This window comes from Nomascus leucogenys, chromosome 12, assembly GCF_006542625.1.
Source record: "Nomascus leucogenys isolate Asia chromosome 12, Asia_NLE_v1, whole genome shotgun sequence".
NCBI lineage: Eukaryota > Metazoa > Chordata > Mammalia > Primates > Hylobatidae > Nomascus > Nomascus leucogenys.
In genome coordinates, this window is record NC_044392.1 from 10,190,955 (window position 1) to 10,210,053 (window position 19,099).

The 19,099-nt window shown below is 42.2% G+C and overlaps 1 protein-coding gene across 13 annotated transcripts in view; it reads right to left on the reverse strand.

Moving 5' to 3' along the window:
• Window positions 1-17,725, reverse strand: part of SCMH1 (Scm polycomb group protein homolog 1) — a 207,393-nt gene extending 189,668 nt beyond the window's left edge. For 8 of the 13 annotated variants that reach the window (XR_004032568.1, XM_030823585.1, XM_030823591.1 and 5 more), the window contains exon 1: window positions 17,478-17,547. The gene's annotated coding sequence lies outside the window, so the exon portion shown is untranslated. Of the gene's footprint in view, window positions 1-17,477 lie in introns of all 13 variants that reach the window. The other 5 variants (XM_030823588.1, XM_030823582.1, XM_030823586.1 and 2 more) reach the window with 2 other exon arrangements.
• Between the last annotated feature and the right edge of the window lie 1,374 nt (window positions 17,726-19,099).

Below are 19,099 nucleotides of genomic sequence, written 5' to 3' on the forward strand. Positions count from 1 at the left end.
TAATTCAGGGTGGAGGCTAGAAAAGGGTGTGATGCTAAGGCAAAGGTAAATTGACTGACAATCACTCAGGTCAATCTACTAGACACTTTTTTATAAATAACTTAATTCTCACAATAAACCCAATGATACAGGTATTAATAGTCTCATTTTATAGGTGAATAAACTGAGGTACAAATAATTTAACTGGTGTGAAGTCATAGAGCTGATAGTAAATAGCACAAGTTCTGTTGTAGGGTTTACTCGCATTTGTTGTTTCTGGGGTTTACCTGCACTTTCATACCCTCTACTTCATTTGGCCCTCACAATTCTGTAGGGTACATAGGACAAATGTCAGTTGTTCCCTTATTACAAATGAAGAAAAAAAGATTTAGAGAGTTTATATGACTTATAAAGGTCACACAGCTAGTAATCACTGGATTTAGGATTAGAATATCTTGGTCATGTGACCCTAAATCTTACACTTTTTCCAGAGGGCAAACAGCTTCTCTTGGCAATAAGAGATTACTTAAAGGTCACTCATAAAACTGAAAGAACAGACAAATTCAATTAAAATAAAACAAAACAAGGGTGCTATTTAAAGGATCAGATTCCAAATTTTTCAATCAAAACAAATTTCATTAATAACCCACTTTTAACTTTCTCTGTGCACCTCCCAACACACACAGAGCTTTAATGCAAGTTCACACGAGAACCTGGGTAGGAGGTTCATTACTTGCATTTTCTAAGACACATATTTCAACTCTTAGTATATATGTCATACTCAATATCCAGGGATAGGTCCCCAAAGCGGGGAGAAGTGAGCAATGAGGCAGTCATATAGTTTGCCTGAAACCTAACAAAAAGCTTCTATTTTTATATCTGAGATATGTACAAATATTGATGACTTTCCCAATTTATCCAATCAACATTTATTGAGTATGTGCCAGTCCCTGGGCTAGGGAATATAAAGATAGACAGGACTAGAACCATGTTATATGAGAAAGACAAGCAAATACATTAACGATTAACAGAATGTAGTATGTAGTTACCATAATAAAAGTAGTGACCAATTCCGTCCAAAGGAATTGAAGAGGCTTCACACAGGAGGTGACTTTTCAATCAGAACTTGGAGAATGCATTGTATCCCAGAGAGGAAAGTTTAGTTAATTTTAAGCAAAGGAAAGTGGAAAAGTAATAAGTAGTCAAAGGGCTTGTATGATGGCCTATGGAAAATAACAGGTGGTTCAAGAATAGGATCTATGGCAAGAAGCAGTGACTGAACTAGAAAACTGGGCTGCAATCAGATGATGAAGAATTTTAAATGCCATTCTAAAATGCCAGGCAGACTAGTGGTTTTTAAGCCTTTTTTGGTCAAAGAACCATCTTCAAACAAATTGTTAGGTAAAACATAACAATAATACAGAGCTTATCTGGTGAAAGGGGAGCAAGGAGGCAGAGTCCACCCTGCCTCACCTTGAACCTCCTAGTATCCCTGCACAGAAACCTTAAGTGGTGCTACTATGCAATGTGTGGTCTTCATCAGCAAAATGTTTGTTACCTGTTTGCAAAAAGTACAGAATTTAGAGTAAATACTTGGAAATTTCCTACAGCAATTTAACAGAATAATTTTATGTCATTAAATCTTGTAAGATTTTGAGGTTTATACTTCATCTTTTCAAAAATTTCATCTTTCTAGTAATTCATTTTTATTACACTTACAAAATTATTAGTCTGAGACAAACAGAAAATAAAACTGCCCTTTCACCACATATCATTTAAGGGATGATAAATGCCCTAGAATTTCTTCAAATAATGAGATTTGTAACTTAGAAAGTTAGAAAAATAACTCTAGTGGCTGTTTAGAGGGAAAGGACCAACTAGCAAATATAAAGCATAAGCAATATCAAAAAAAATAGAAAATTTCAGATGACATAAGGATTACTTTTGTAAATGTTTAGCATCTGGCAAACAATGAATAAAGACTTTTAAGTTCACAGAAAAAGGTGAAAGTAGTCAAGAAAGGCTTAGATATGGAAGTAGATTTTTAGAAAGACATTAAGCCATCAAGGTCCAGACCCAAATTCATTTAGTCAACAAATATTAATATTATTTATTATATATGTTACACTATTTACTGAAATACCTACTTAAATACTAGGTGCTCGGGATACAATATTGAACAGAAGACATGGTCCCTGCTATTCTGACATATATTAATCAACCAAAAAATACAAATATGGCTTCATTTAAAAAACTAATTATAAATACTACAAAGCAAAGTCACAAGGTACTATGAAATGTGCAACATGGAGGTTATTTTGAATAGATTCTGGGAGATCAAGGAATGATTCCCTAAGGAAGTTATGTCTCCATTGAAATCTAAACAATGAATAGACAAGGAAGGGGAGACAGCATTCTAGGCAGAGGGAACAATCATAAGAAAAAACCCTGAGGTGGGATGGGGCATGACTAGCCCACAGAACAGAAAGGGTGATGCATAGAAAGCAGATAGTTCTGCAACCCCATCCCCCACCAACACTCTCACCACAGATCATGTTAGCTCTGCTGATTTAAAATCCTTCAGTGACTTTCCATTGCACTGATATACAAATGACATTTTCCCTTTTGGTCTACATGACATGGAGCCTACCTTCTGAGCTTCATATGGTGCCATAATCCCCTAGCTAAGTTCCAGTCACACTGGCTCCCTTTTTGATTCTTGAATATATGAGGGTCTTTCCTGTCTCTGAGACTTGGCACATGCTGTTTGTTCTGCCTGGGAGTGTCTGACTTTTGGTTTATTCTTTCTCAGCTAAAAAATCACCTCCTCGTAGAGCACTACACAACTGCCCTTCCATAGTCACTCTGTTTAAATTTAATGTAAAAATTATATTATTGAGCCTTTAATTTTAAAAGAAAGGAAATTCTGACACAGGCTACAACACAGATGAACCTTGAAGACATGCTGAGTGACATAAGCCAGTGACAAGAGGGAAAACATTGTATGATTCCACTCATACGAAGTGCATAGAGTATTACAGTCAAATTCATAGAGACACAAAGTAGAATGGTGGTTGCCAGGAGCTGGAGGGAGGGAGGAATGTATGCCATGGGTGCAACTAGCTGGGGCCTATGTCGCAAGTGGTAAAGAAATTTACCAAGACAGTTATAGGGAAAGAAACGCAGATTTGGCTGGGCGCAGTGGCTCACATCTGTAATCCTAGCACTTTGGGAAGCCACGGTGGGCAGATCATGAGGTCAGGAGTTCAAGACCAGTCTGGCTAACATAGTGAAACCCCATCTCTACTAAAAAATACAAAAAATTAGACGGGCATAGTGGTGTGCACCTGTAATCCCTGCTACTCGGGAGGCTGAGGCAGGAGAATCATGTGAACCCTGGAGGCGGAGGTTGCAGTCAGCTGGTGAGCTGAGATTGCACCATTGCACTCCTGCCCGGTCGACAGTGCAAGACTCTGTCTCGAAAAAAAAAAAAAAGGCAGATTTATTAGAGAAAGTATGAAAATATGTTGCAAGGGTGCAATAGGCAGCACAGCAGAGAAGGGGCTGTCTACAAAAAGGCAAGGACTGGAAGGAAGTTTTACAGGGTCATGCTGGAGGGTGCTATGAGGACAAGGTAGTTGTGCCAGTGGTTGTTTGTAATTAGCCGTCTCTCGGAACAATTGTTCATTGTTTTCCCCTACCTGTGGCTCCTTCCTCGTTGCTGCTTACTTATTGGGACTCCACAATGTATAATTATTGTTTAATGGATACAGTTTCAGTTTAACAAAATGAAACAAGTTCTGGAGATGGACGGTGATGATGGTTGCGCAGCAATGTGACTATGCTTAGTACCGTTAAAAATGGTTGAAATGGTAAATTTTATGTTACATATATTTTACCACAATTTAAAAAATAATTAAAGAAAACATTCTATAAGCTACAGTAAGACCAGCAGGAAGCATATAAAGAATGTAACGAGCCAAGCACAGTGGCTCATGCCTGTAATCCCAGCAGTTTGGGAGGCTGAGGTGTGAGGATCACTTAAGCCTAGGAGTTCAAGACCAGCCCTGGCAACATGGTGAGACCCCATTTCTACAAAATAAAATAAAATAAATTAGCTGGGTGTGGTGGTGCGCACCTGTGGTTCCAGCTACTCAGGAGGCTGCAGTGAGCTGTGATCACGTCACTGCACTCAAGCCTGGGTGACACAGCAAGATCCTGACTCAGGGGGAAAAAAAAAAAAAGGAATGTAGGGAGAATAGTATAATTATCAGACTTAAAATTCTAAATATTTAACCCTGAAAGCAACATGGAAAATGATTAAAGGGGACCCACAGCAGTTGTAGGCAAAGTGTTTGGATGCAACTGTAGTAATTCAGAAGAGAGATGACAGAAGCTTGGACCAGGTTGGTGGCAGTTAAGATTCATTCATTCGGAGGCCAAGGTGGGTGGATCACCTGAGGTCAGGAGTTCGAAACCAGCCTGACCAATGCGGTGAAACCCTATCTCTACTAAAAATACAAAAACTAGCCAGGCATGATGGCACATGCCTGTAATCCCAGCTACTTGGGAGGCTGAGGCAGGAGAATCACTTAAACCCAGGGGGTGGAGGTTGCAGTGAGCCAAGATTGTGCCATTGCACTCCAGCCTAGGCTACAAAAGCAAAACTCCACCCCCCTACCAAAAAAAAAAAGATTCATTCATTCATTTAACTTTTTAATGAATGCTATTATATGCCATGCACTGTGATAGGAGTCACATGTAAAAATAAGATTGGCAATGCGGCACTATTCACAATAGCAAAGACTTGGAACCAACCCAAATGTCCATCAATGACAGACTAGATTAAGAAAATGTGGCACATATACACCATGGAATACTATGTAGCCATGAAAAAGGATGAGTTCATGCCCTTTGTAGGCACATGGATGAAGCTGGAAACCATCATTCTGAGCAAACTATCACAAGGACAGAAAACCAAGCACTGCATGTTCCCACTCATAGGTGGGAAGTGAACAATGAGAACACTTGGACACAGGGAGGGGAACAGTATACACCAGGGCCTGTCAGAGGGTAGGGGGCTGGGGGAGGGATAGCATTAGGAGAAATACCTAATGTAAATGACAAGTTAATGGGTGCGGCAAACCAACATGGCACATGTATACACATGTAACAAACCTGCACGTTGTGCACATGTACCCTAGAACTTAAAGTACAATTAAAAAAAAAAAGAATAAGATTGGCAAGACCCCTGCCCTCGTGTCCTCATGGAACTTAACAAGTAAGCAAATAAATAATTACATATTGTGATTAAGTGCTATAACAGAATAAACAGAGTGACTGTGGGAGGGCAGTCAGTATGGCCTCTATGAGGAGGTAATGTTTAAGAATGAATCAAGAGTCAGGGGAAGACTCTCCCAGGCAGATGAAACAGTATGTGCCAAGTCTGAGAGACAGGAAAGAGCTTCATATCTTCAAGAAACGAAACGGGAGCCAATGTAACTAGAACTTAGCTAGGGGATGGTGGCACTATGTGAGGCTAAGAAGGTAGTCTCCATATAATGTAGACCACAAGGGAAAATATCACTTGCATATCCAATGCAATGGAAAGCCACTGAAGGATTTTAGGCAGAGAAACGATCTGATCTGTGGTGACCGCATTGGTGGAGGATAGGGTACAAAAGTAGACACACGAAAGCCATATGGGGGTTGATATAATGGTCCAAAAGAACTATGGTGGCCTAGACTAGAATAAAGGAAGTGGTGATGGGGAGGAGTGGAAAGATTCATTAGATATTTAGGATATAGTCCTAAGGAGTATCAGCAATGAACTAAAAATGGAGAAAAGATAATTTAACAAATGATTCCCAGCCAGGCACCATCCCAGCACTTCAGGAGGCTGAGGCAAGAGGATCACTGGAGCCCAGGAGTTCGAGACTAGCTTGGGCAAGATGGCAAGACTTTATCCCTATAAAATAAAAATTTAAAAATTAGCTGGGTTCCATAGCACACCCTGTAGTCTTACCTACTCAGGAGGCTGAGGGAAGAGGATCCCCTGAGCCCAGGAATTCAAGGCAGCAGTGAACTATGATCGCATCACTGCACTCCAGCCTGAGCAACAAAGCAAGACCCTACCTCTTAAAAAAAAAAAAAAAAAAATTAAAGAAATGATTCTCAGTTTTTAGGCCTGAACAAATAGATGAATTAGGGGGCTGTTCACTGAAACTGGCAACAATGAGTAAGTATCAGAATTACTTAGAGAGCTTTTAGAAAATATTAATTCCTATGTTCTATCCCCTTAGAGATCCCAATTCAATATATTTTTTTGGCACATGGTACTTTTAATTTTAAAAATCTCTCCAGATGATTCTGATATTCAACAAGGTTTGGGACTTGCTGCTACAGACAAAGTTAACCAGAGTAGATTATTATTGCTTGCAAATTAAAGAACCCCATATGATTAGAAATTGGTTTGTGGGAGTGGCACAAATGATAGTCCCTAAAACATAGAACTGACTGGATCAAAGTTGAGAACAGAACAATAGAATTCTATATACCATGTTGAGAGGTTGGCCGTCTTTATAATGTGCTATGAGACAGCTGATTAAACTGTGGTCTATTTTGTACTGGGATTCACTATTACTAGGACTTGGCATGTTTTTGACACTATATACATAAGAGACTGAGGTAGAAAAAGTTCATATGACATCCACTTAGTATACATTCTGGCACATGCATCTATCAACAGACTGCAGTTTGTCAGTCGTATCAAATGAGTCAACTAAATTAGGCACATCATTTTATGAAGAAATATGTTTTATTTAAATCTCAAAGAAATAACATCTAAAATTATTCTGATTTTATTATAACTTTTTAAAAATAAACTTTTTCTATTAGAACAGTTTTAGATTTACAGAAAAACTGCAGATAGTTCCCATATACCCTGTACTATTTCCCCTACTACTAACATTCTACATTAGTATGGCATATTTGTTACAATTCTTGAACCAATAGTGATACCTTAATAACTAAAGTCCACACTTTGTCAGACTTCCTTAATTTTTACCTGAGATTACTCTTCTATGACAGGACCCCATCCAGTATACTATGCTACATTATATTTAGTCATTATGTCTTCTTAGCCTCTTCTTGGCTGACACTTTCTCAGACGTTCCTTGTTTGATGACTTTAACAGTTTTGTGGAGTATTAGAAATTTTATAGGCCGGGTGTGGTGGCTCACGCCTGTAATCCCAGCACTTTGGGAGGCAGAGGCGGGCAGATCACGAGGTCAGGAGTTCGAGAACAGCCCGGCCAACATAGTGAAACTCTGTCTCTACTAAAAATACAAAAAATTAGCCGGGCGTCGCAGTAGGTGCCTGTAATCCTGGCTACTCAGGAGGCTGAGGCAGGAGAATCGCTTGAACCTAGGGAGGTGGAGGTTACAGCGAGCCAAGATCACACACACTGCACACCAGCCGGGGTGACCGTGCGAGACTCTGTCTCAAAAAAAAAAAAAAAAAAAAAAAAAAAAAAAAAAAAAAGAAACGTTATAAAATGTACGTCACTTGGGATTATCTGATGTTTTCTCATGATTAGACTCAGGTTATGGCTTTTGGGGAGGAAGAGAACTTAGGCAAAATTATTATGTCTGTCACCTAAATAGCAAAACCCACTGAGGGAAGAAACCCTATCTTATTCTCACCCTTTTATCCTTAGTACATAGCTGGTAAAGGTTGAAAAGCAGAAGTGGATGCAACCAAAGGTTAAAGGGGTAGAGAAATGTTATAATTTATCAAAATATGAGCACTGATCCTAACAAGGAATCTAGTCATATATCTGCTCAAATTAAAAAATAAATATGACTTTGATTTGCTAAACGATTTCATTCTTCTATCCAGGGATCTTTTGTTTGCCTACATTGTTTGGTGAGATAGAAGATATATTCAGACTAAAAATATATGTCAATTCCTCAAGTAAACCTTGCCTCCTGTACTGATAAAGTCTCGGAATTATATAACACTTCTGTGGGGCACACATATGATGAAATGAAAAGAGGACTGGGGTTGAAGTCAGGCTGGTCTGGGCTTTAAACGAAGTCCTATTACTTATAAACTGCATAATCTTGGCCAGCTATCTCTGAGTCTCAGTTTCTTTATGTATAAAATAGAGGTGATAATACCTATATGCAGGTGGGTAAAAATAACGTGTTTATATGTTTCAACACCTCTGACTGATACTCAAAAAAGGTTATTCCCTTTTTTAGTACAGTACATTATATAGAGTAGCTCTGCTTTAAATACATTTTGGAATAAGGCAACATATGTATAAACAAACACAGAAGATGCTGATTGTTACTTTCACAAATTGGATAAACGAATTCTGAAACAATTTCACATGCCTTTTGTTTTTTCACGTACCTAGTACATGTCTGCTATGTGGCAGCCCCTCAAATGTTTGATGATTCTTCCATCAGATATCCAAGACCAAGAGTCAAGAGAACCAGATTCCAGTTTTTGACCCTCGACAAACAAGTCCCTTCTTTAGGCCTCAGTTTCTTTACTAAATAAATGACCTAATAGTTACAGAACTTGAGAGTTAGAAGAGATCTTAGAAATCATTCACGGCAACTCCTTGCCTAAATCACAGAGCCAGTGAGTGGCAAATTGGGACTTGAATCAGGACTCTTAATCACTAAGCCATATAACTCTTTCCACATACCATGCAGCTTATAAGGTCTCTTTCACCTTCTTGTCTATGAAATATTTGGGATTGCACTACTACTGTTCTTTAGAATATCATCCCATTCTGAAAAATCCACTAAACTAGCAAGCTAAGTTTTATCTTTATCAAAACCAGAAAGTATAGAAGAATAAACAAAATTGTCACTATCAATCATAGTTACCTAAGAGTAACTATGACTATAGATAGCAGAAGAACAAAAGTCTTTCGATCGTGTTAATATATCAAGTACTTAAATATGGAGATGATCTATTTTTAATAGTCCCTGATTATATCTTCTTCATAATTCAATGAAATTATAATCACTGGCCCACAGAACTGACAGACTGAATCACTAGTATTCTGAGATATCCATATCTCTATCATCCCGGTATTCCTTACTGTAACTTACAGCAAAATGATTTTTTTTTAAATATCCAATGATCTCTTTTTAGGATTCCCATTTCATGTCTTTAGGGCCTTTCACACTGCTGACTATTCCTTTCTTTTTGAAACTTACCGTTGTTCTCTTGGCATCCAAAACATCACTTTCTCCTGATTATGCTTATGGTATAGTGATTCAGAATATAGCTTACTGGACAAGAGCACAGACTGTAGATTCAGATTGCCAGAGTCCAAATCCTGGCTCTACCACTTGCTATCCCTGTGATCTTTCACAGGTTACTTAACTTTGTGCTTGTTTAGTAAGTACTATAAAGGTATCTGTTGTTATTATTGTTCCTTAGTCTCTTCTTCTACTGTGTTTCTTTAACCTCCACATATTCCACCTGGCAGATTCCACCCACTGAAAGGGGTCTTTACCTCTTCCTATCTGGAAAGGCTTCTCTCATCTCCTCACCCTCTATCTGGTGAATTCCTTCTCAATCTTTAAGATTCAGTTTAGGGCCAGGCATGACAGCTCACGCCTGTAATTCCAGCACTTTGGAAGGCCGAGGTGGGAGGATTACTTCAGGCTAGGAGTTTGAGAACAGCCTGACAACAGAGCAAGACCCCTATTTTTTTTCTTTCTGCTCTTTAAAATAATTCCACATACAATCATTCCCAATATTGAAAAGTTTTAAAAAATTATCCGGGCATGAGTACGCACCTGTAATCCTAGCTACTTGGAAGGTTGAGGCAGGAGGATTACTTTAGCTATGATCACAATACTGCACTCCAGCCTGGGCAATGGAGCAAAACTCTGTTTTTTTTTGAGACGGAGTCTCGCTCTGTCATCCAGGCTGGAATGCAGTGGCACAATCTCGGCTCACTGCAAGCTCCGCCTCCCAGGTTCACGCCATTCTCCTGCCTCAGACTCCGGAGTAGCTGGGACTACAGGCACCCATCATCACGCCTGGCTAATTTTTTGTATTTTCAGTAGAGAGGGGGTTTCACCGTGTTAACCAGGATGGTCTCGATCTCCTGACCTCATGATCAGCCCACCTCGGCCTCCCAAAGTGCTGGGATTACAGGCATGAGCCACCGCGCCTGGCAAAACTCTGTCTCTTAAAAAAACTTAAACAAAAAGATTCAGTTCAAATGTCATTCTCTCTCTCTGGAACCTTTCCAAATGTCACTTCCCTCCTTCTGCCTTGGCCATCAGTTGTTCCTGCCCTAGTGTTCCCATAGTACTTTGAATATGTTTCCACCATGCCAAGCTTATTTTTGTATTTTTTGCAGATACAGGGTTTCACCAAGTTGCCCAGGCTGGTCTCAAACTCCTGGGCTCAAGAGATTTGACCATCTTGGCTTCCCAAAGTGCTGGAATTACAGGTGTGAGTTACCGTGCCCAGTGCATTTTGAATATATTTCAACCAGAACATTAGTTACATTAGATTGAATAGGCCACTTGAATCTGCCTATATTAAATCATTTTAGACCTAGAAAAACAGAAATTTTATGATTCACTCTAATATTAGTGGTGAGTAAAAAATTTTATGATTTACCCTAATATTAGTATTTCTTTATACTTCTGCTGTCCCCTCCCTCCCTGTATTATGCTCATAACAAGAGTGGAATGCTATTTATTCTTTAAAAATATACATATATTTGGGAGGCCGAGGCAGATCACATAGTCAGGAGTTTGAAACCAGCCTGACCAACATGGTGAAACCCCATCTCTACTAAAAATACAAAATTTAGCCAGGCGTGGTGGTGCATGTCTGTAATCCCAGCTACTCAGGAGGCTGAGGCAGGAGAATCGCTTGAACCCAGGAGGTGGAGGTTGCAGTGAGCCGAGATTGCGCCACTCCAGCCTGGGAGACAGAACGAGACTCCTTCTTAAAAAAAAAAAAAGAAAAAGAAAAAGAAAAGTTCAGATATATAAAAAGGCATAAAGAATAATTAATAGATACCCATATATCCACAACTCAGTTGAAAAATATTTACTTATTCAATTTAAGCTCTCTGTGTGCCCTTCTTCGCATTATTCTTGGTCTTTTCTCCCCAACTTACCCTTTGGAGATACCTACTATCCTTAATTTGGTATTTATAATTACCATGTATTTCTTTATTACATAAGTATGCCTCCCTAAATAATACATGCATGTCGAGCTTTATATAAATGTGTTCTGCAATTCGCCTTTTTCATTCAACCTGTTATTTGTGAGATTTGCTCATGTTACTATATAGATCTAGTTCAGTCATTTCACTATTGTATGGAATTCTATTAAGTAAATATACCACAGTATTTTCATTCTTTTATTGACAGGCATTTAGACTAGTTCAAATTTTTTGCTGTAGCAGTGTTGCATGAATATTTTTGAACATCCCTTTATGCATACATTGGAGAGTTTCCAAAGGGTATATACCTAGGAATGGAATTGCTGGATTGTAGTTTATGTGCATTTTCATCTTAACAGATATTGTATAAGAATATATTATATCAGAAAGCAAGGGTGTGTATAGCCAAAGAGCACAGGTGTTTTAAGAAGATGGAGAAGTAATGGTCCAGATATAGTGGAGAGTAAAAAAATACAATTATCTTCACCTCTCTTCTTTGGGATGGGAGGGGTGCAGGAGAATGTGCTGCATCCACTTAAAAGAGCTACAGAGGAAGTAGTACGTTCTCCATGACTCAGGAGGGAGGCTGGCTTCCACTCAAGGCCAGGACACACAAAAAGACATCCAATAAAATGGTTAACAATGTAGGAAACAGGGGTTTGAGAGAACAAATAGAAGGAGCAAAAAAGCAGGGCTGGGAGAGAGTAAAAGGAAGCCAGGTCAGAACAAGAATAACAGTACGGAAGACAGACCGTTTGATTCTGGGACAAAGATAACAGGTGATAAGTCTTGCTGGGTTTATCTGGCTATAAGGTTATCAAAAGGTTTCAGGGCCCCCCCCCCCGCCCTTTGGATACCAAATTCCAAGGATGATCAGGTCCCTACATAAAATCATATTTGCATATGATCTACACACATCCTCCTATATATTTTAACATCTCTAGATTATTTATAAAACCTAACACAATACAAGTGCTATGTAAATAGTTGTTATACTATTGTTTAGGGAATAATGACAAGAAAAAAGTCTGTACATGTTCAGTACAGATGCAACCATCCCTTTTTTCCCGTATTTTCAATCCATAATTGGTTGAATACACAGATGCAGAACCCATGGATACAGAGGGCCAAATGTAATTAGTTCTAGCAGTTTACTGGTGGCTAGAGAGTTAACACTAAGGCCTTGGAATGCTGTGGTTAAATTCCCTCATTCACAGATGGGGAGAGAAAGACCCAACATTTGAGTGCCTGATATGTGACCAATATTATGTAAAGTACTTTGCACTTTATCTTAGTTAAACCTTACAGCTACATCTTCCTTCATTTTATAAATGACAAAGTAAAAGTGATCTGCCAGGGGTTGTGCAGTTAATTTTTAGTGACACTGAGGAACTCAGGTTTCCTTTCAAATCTTAGTCAGTATGGTTGAATGAAAAAGACAGAATTTGAAATTAGAGCTTCTTTGGTTACTTTCTACCAGTGAGATCTTGTATGTTTCTTAACCTCGCTAAGCCTATCAATCAAATAAGATTACTGCAAAGATTAACCTACAACTACAAAACAAATCTTAGACTTTTTTAACCTAAAATTGGCCTACACAGGAACTTATCTTCAAGTGTGGAATTTCTTATTTGGTTTATTGCAAACAAAAATTTGAAGTTTCTGAATTGATGCCTATACATTTTACAGATAGTAAACTGAGGTACGGAAAGAGGACATCCAATGTGTGGCTCCCTAATGTATCCAGAATCAACTCCAAGCTGCATCACAGTTTCGGATCTTTAATACCAAGGCCCCAGCCCATCTCTCTAGCCATATTTCCTACTATTAACTTTTACAAATACAATACTCAAACCTGTGGTAGCTATTTTTAACAAAGATACCATACCCTATGCTTTCCCTATTTTATATCTCTACCTAAATTATTTAATCTATTGAAATTTGTTCATGGCCCAAGTAAAATTCATTTTGAAAATGAAGCCCAACCTTGTTTCCAAATGTTTAGAAATGACAGCTCCCTCCTCTGAACTGCTTTATCACTTTGCTACTACCTCCCTTAAGAGTACTCTCTATGTTCTATTTTATAATTTAGGTAAGCATGTAAAAGGTTCATTTCAGCTAGCAGAGCATAAGCCCCTTAAAGGAAGGAAGAAAGGAACTAATATTTACTTTGTATCTATGAATCGCCAATCGCTTGTGATTTTATGTGTATGGTATATTTTTTCATGTAATATTTGTGATATCCTATGAAGTACAAATTTTTTACAGATAAGGACACTGAAGTTCACAAAGGCTAAATAATTTGTTTACAGTCATAAAGCTAGTAAGTGACAGAGTCTAGATCTGAATTTTGGTGTTTCTAACTCCAAAGCCTAGGCTCTTTCCACTATATTCTGTCTAGAAAACCATGGGTATATCCTCACTGCTTTACCTGATTGTTCCCTACCCACCCACTAATGATCATCAGAGGAAAAAACCTCCACTGCCCTTTGTCATTAAGTATTAGCAGAAAGGATTCAATATGAGGTATGTGCCCTCCCACTTTCCAAGACTAAGAACAGACTCTTCAGAGCAAACAGAATGATTAATACGAATCCTGAATAAAGATAAAGAGATCAGAACTCTGCCTCCAGGAAGGAAAAGTAAAAAAACTATTACCTTCTCACTCTTGTGTTTAAAAACCCCTCCTCCTTCGAGGTTTGCACCATCTGGCTATATCACTCTCTACCCCACCTCCTCATCTGTCATGTACCACCCTCCTGATTAATCCCCTATCTTTACTGCACCTGGGTCACATCTTTCTTTCCCCACATCCCATCATCCTCAATCACTTCACTCTCCACACAGATGACTCATTCAATATACTAGCCTTGCAATTCCTTGTCATACTCAGCTTTACTGACCTTCGCCTCTGCTGTATTTTAGCTACCTATACACAGAGACCTCGCTGTCACCTAGAACAGTCCCAATATCAGACAACTTAACTCCGATATTCCACTTTCTGACCACATCTCTTTTTTTTCCCAGCTTACTTCCGCTATATTTGCTCATTGATCTAACTCAAGAAATTGAAAATCTTCAAGTCCAGAATTGAACTCATCATCAATTGTTTCCTGTCTCAGTTAAAATTACCAACATATCCTTAGTCATCCAAGGCAAAAACCTGAGCATCACACGGGACTCCTCACCCTCTCACCTGCACATACTATCAATCATTAAAGCCTTATACATTTTCTCAGATTCATTTCTTTCTCTTCATCCCTATGACCACATTTAAAAAATGTTACTTCAACCATGTCTGATAGACACCTTCCAGTGATTAAATAAAAATAAAAAAATACCACCTACTGAATTGATTTCAGGATACTTATGCATACAAGGTCCACCATGTCATGGCCTCTGACCGTATTTCCAGCCTTACAACTTACCACTTATTGTTATATTCCTAGCAGTCCCAAACTGTTTGTGGTTCTCTACGCGAGCCATTCCTTTTCTCACATTGATGCCTTTGCTCAAGCTGTTTTCTCTGTTTGAAGGACACTTTCTGCTCATGTTTGCCTCGCTTACTCCTACCTACCATTTAAGATTTGGGTCAGATATCATCTCTTCCCAAAGCCTTCCTTTAACTCCTAGGCTAGTCTAAGTGCTCTCACCTTTGGGCAACCTTTACTCTCACCTTGTATATCTCAGCTATGAGTAGTTCTCATCTTTTATTCTGAGGTAATCTATTTAAGCATCTAATTTACCAGCTCCACAAGATTGGAAACCTTTGTAAACCCAGCTGAGCACAGTACATAGCATAGTGCTCGACCCATAGTAGGTACATAAGTGTACGGTGAAGGTTAGAACATACGAAGTTTAAATTTTCTTTTCTTTTTTAAAAGATGGGGTCTCATTCTGTCACTTGCTATGGCGTGATCATGGCTCACTGAAGCCTCAAACTCCTTGACTCAAACGGTCCTCCTGCCTCAGCCTCCTGAGTAGCTGAGACTACAGACATGCACCATCATGCCCAGCTATATTTTTATTTTTATTTTTTGTAGAGACAGGGTCTTGCTATGTAGCCCAGGCTGGTCCAGAACTCCTGGCCTCAAAGAGTTGCCTGCCTCAGCTTCCCAAAGTGCTGGGATTATAGACATGAGCCCCTGCATCCAGCCCTAAGTTAAAATTTTCAGTGGGATATTCACATCAATTCTTTCTCACAGTTAAGTATCCTCTACCTTTCACTCCAAGTCCTTTGCAAGGAGGGAATCAGGGCCTTTCCTCTGGATCTGTATAGTTCCATTGAGAATGGTGCTCTGCAAATGTTTACCCAACTTACATAAAAGGGAACAACATTTGCACAAACATACCAAAAATCAAAACTTGACATATGTGCTACAAAGTTCAAAACTACTAACCAATTTAAAAAAATGAAGGCATAAGAACAAAAATAAAGAACCAATTCTGACCGCTGGTATGTGCTTGTCTAAGTTGTAAAAACAGTAAAACTTTGCTTAGTACTTAAACAGGATCCCAGATGTAAGAGCCTGGCATTTTATCTACAAGGCCATCTCATCTCTACTGGGCTTAAAACATTACTAACCTGCAGAGTTGCTTAGGCAAGAGTTTAGGAGGTTGGTAAGTAAGCAACAAAAAGTGTTCTTTTTCATAGTAATTTTGGGCCTTCTGCTGGCAGTTAAAAGTAGAGCAGAGTTCAATGTAATAAAGCATTTCCCTCTGCAACCAAATATTAAAATTGCAGTTTGGCACTAAACTAGGTCTCAATCCTTTTCAGAGTTTAAAAAAAAAAGAGCTCTTCTATTTGCATGGCACATTACACTTTAACAAGACATTTTGATGTACATTAGTTAGCACATTTGATACAGTGTTTATAGACATTGTTTAAAAGGAAGGAAACCCCCAATTTTCCACAAAATACGATGTCTTCTAGTTTGTTTGAACAAACACTACTAAATGTTTTCTATTTTTTTTTTTTTTAAGTTCAAAATACAGTACAGAAATGAGGAAGGGAATCTAGAGTACTTTTGATTTAAGCAGGTCAATCCTTGGGGGGTGTTTCTTAGAGAAACTTACTAGGTTTTGTCTCCAGGATCACTTTTAAGAAACTCTCCTTTAAGGGGATAGGGGGAAACTAAAGCTCATCCAGAGGACAGTTTAGAGAACCACAGCAGATGAGAGACAACTGAAGGAAGTGGAAGTGAAGACTCAGGGTACATGATTACTATCTTCAGATATCTTAACAGCTGCCCATAAGGGAAAAGAACTAGGAAGGATGGGAGCTAGCTGTTTCTTTCAACTTATAACCAAATCTGTCCAGGAACAGAATGGGTTTCCTTTAAAGAGATTCGCTTCGGATCACTGGAAGAGGTTCCAAACGGGCTCGTCAAATTATCGGGGGGATTTGGGGATTTTCAAAGATACTTTGGCATGGGATGGGAGAAAGGCCCCCAGATGACTTTTAAATTCCCTTCCAGTCAGGAGATATTCCGGGGTTCACCCATGGGCTGGAAACCACTTTCGATGCTCTTGGGGCTGGCACAAAGCTGTGCCCACGTGTCTGGCCCCCCGGGCCGCTGTGGCTCACTTCGGTGCGGGCCGCTCTCCCTGCCCGTTTCCGGCGGGGCACCGGAGCAGGCGGCACACGTGAGTCGGCCGGCCGGGGCCCAGCCCCTAGGACGCTGCTGACAGCTCCGGGCCCTAGGCGACCCCGCTCTCGGTGGGGGCCACGTCGCCCCGCCGACCTCTGTCCCTGCCTTCCCCGAACCGGGACCCAGCCAGCCAGAAGCACAAGCATTCCCACCTCTGGCGCCGGAGGGGACCGACTGACCCGCGCAGACGGAATCGCGCCGCCGCCCGGCCCTCGGCCCCCAGCCAGCCTGCCCCGGCCCACCGGACCCGCCGGCCAGGACACGGCGACCCACACGGACCGCCCCCACGCCGACCCTCCAAAGGGCCCCCGGCCTTGGGTTTCCCGTGCCGGGGCCCCCGGGCCGTCCTGGCCGCGTCAGGGCCGCAACCGGACCGTGGGCCCCGCCCGCCCGACCGCAGATGCAGAACCGGCCTCCGGGCTCGGGGCCGGGCTGACACGGCCCAGAGAGGGCCCGGCCCCGCGCGGACCACAGACTGGCAGGCCGGCCAGACAGACGGACAGGCGGACCCCGGCCCGGGGGTGCGGGCGCAGCGGCTGCGCAGGTCCCGCCGCCGCCCTCTGGCCCCAGGCGGCCCCTCAGGGCGCGAGCTTTTAGGCGGGCGGAGGCGGCCGCGAGGCGCTTACCTGCGGGCGCGGCGGGGGCGCGGGGCGGCTCACTCCCTTCCCGCCGCCATGTTTCCGCTGCGCAGGGAGGGAGCCGAGACGCGGGAAGGGGGCGGGCGGGCGGCTCCGGAGAGCGGCTGGCGGGCGGCGGGGGGCTCCACCGAGCTGGCGGCGGCGGCTGAGGCGGGGGGCGGGGCGGGGGCTCCCCCGGCCCCTCCCCCGCGCCTCCCGCCGCGAGGTGGCGCGCGCCTAGGCCGTTGGGCTCGCGCGGGGGGCGGGGCGGCGCGCTGGAGGAGGGAGGGCGCGCGGGGACCCGGCCCGGCTGTACCCCGCCGGCCTGCCGACCCGGGTCCGGGGGCCCAGCTGGCGCCCGGACCAGCTCTCCGGTCCGCGTCCTGTAGATGGGTAAACTGAGGCCTGAGAGGGCGCGAGTGCGGGGGACGAGACCGAGGACTCGGGTTCGAATCCCGAGGACGCCAGTAGCCTGCTCTGAGGCCGCTTGGGGCTGGTGGAGGAGCCACCGGTCGGGCCCCCAAGACCGGCTGACGTGGGCCTCGCCTCGGGCGACTCCCGCCGGGCTAGTGGCTGGCCGTGTGGTGACCTTGGGCGAGTTACTTCGCACAGCCACCCAGGGGCCTCTTCTCCAACACGACAGCACTGCACCCGGACGGTAGGTGAGAGATGAGTTAGTGCTTGGATGCCCTAGTGAGTGTCAGCGTCCGCGGTCCTCCCTGCAGTGATCCCTTCAACAAGTACGCACTGAGCCCATGATGGGCCAGGTACAGTGCACAGGCTCATTCTTCCAGGCCCACCAGCAATGTTGGCTACACAATTCTATTTTTGTTTTGTTAGAGATGGAGCCTCATTTTGTCCCCCAGGTCGGGGTGCAGTGGCGCCATCATAGCTCACTGTAACCTCAAATTACTGGGCTCAAGTGATCCTCCTGCCTCAGCCTCCCAAAGCACTGGGACTACAGGCGTGAGCCCCTGCGCCTGGCACACAATTGGTTTAACCACCACATCATTTTAGCAGCTCAGGAAACTGACGTCTTGACTTCTGTTTTGGCTGCTTGAAAATACAGTGCAATATAAATCCCGAGACCTCTGCTGAGCTGGATGTGGAGTGGGTGTGGGCATCATTTAGAAGATGGCAATCCTCAGGTCACACAGGAATGTCTTGTTAATGATCCTTCTGTGAACAATGCTCCTTGGAGGGAAGTCCACCTAAGCAAGGCTGGAGCAGCAGATGGGGCAGCTGAGCCTGAATTACTTGCCTTGCCTCTAGAATAGGTCTTAGAGCATTGGACTGAAGGGGGGCCGCCTCCTTGTATCCTGGTATTGGTCTCAGTATCCATCTGCCCATTCTTGAGAAATGGAAATGGTCAGAATCTATCCAGGTTCTGATCTGCATCCCTGCTGTCTAATTTAAACTTTCATTCCATGGCGTTTTGGGGAGTACCTGTCTCATGAAGAGCCCTGAGGTTACAAGGATAATTAGAGCCTAAATCTAAGGAGCCCATAGTTGGGGAAACTCGTATGTCAATAGCTAATTAGAGCACAGTGTTATAAGTGCCCATATTAGTTTTCTATTCCTGCATAACAGATTAGCACAAATTTTGCAGCTTAAAGCAACACCCATTGATT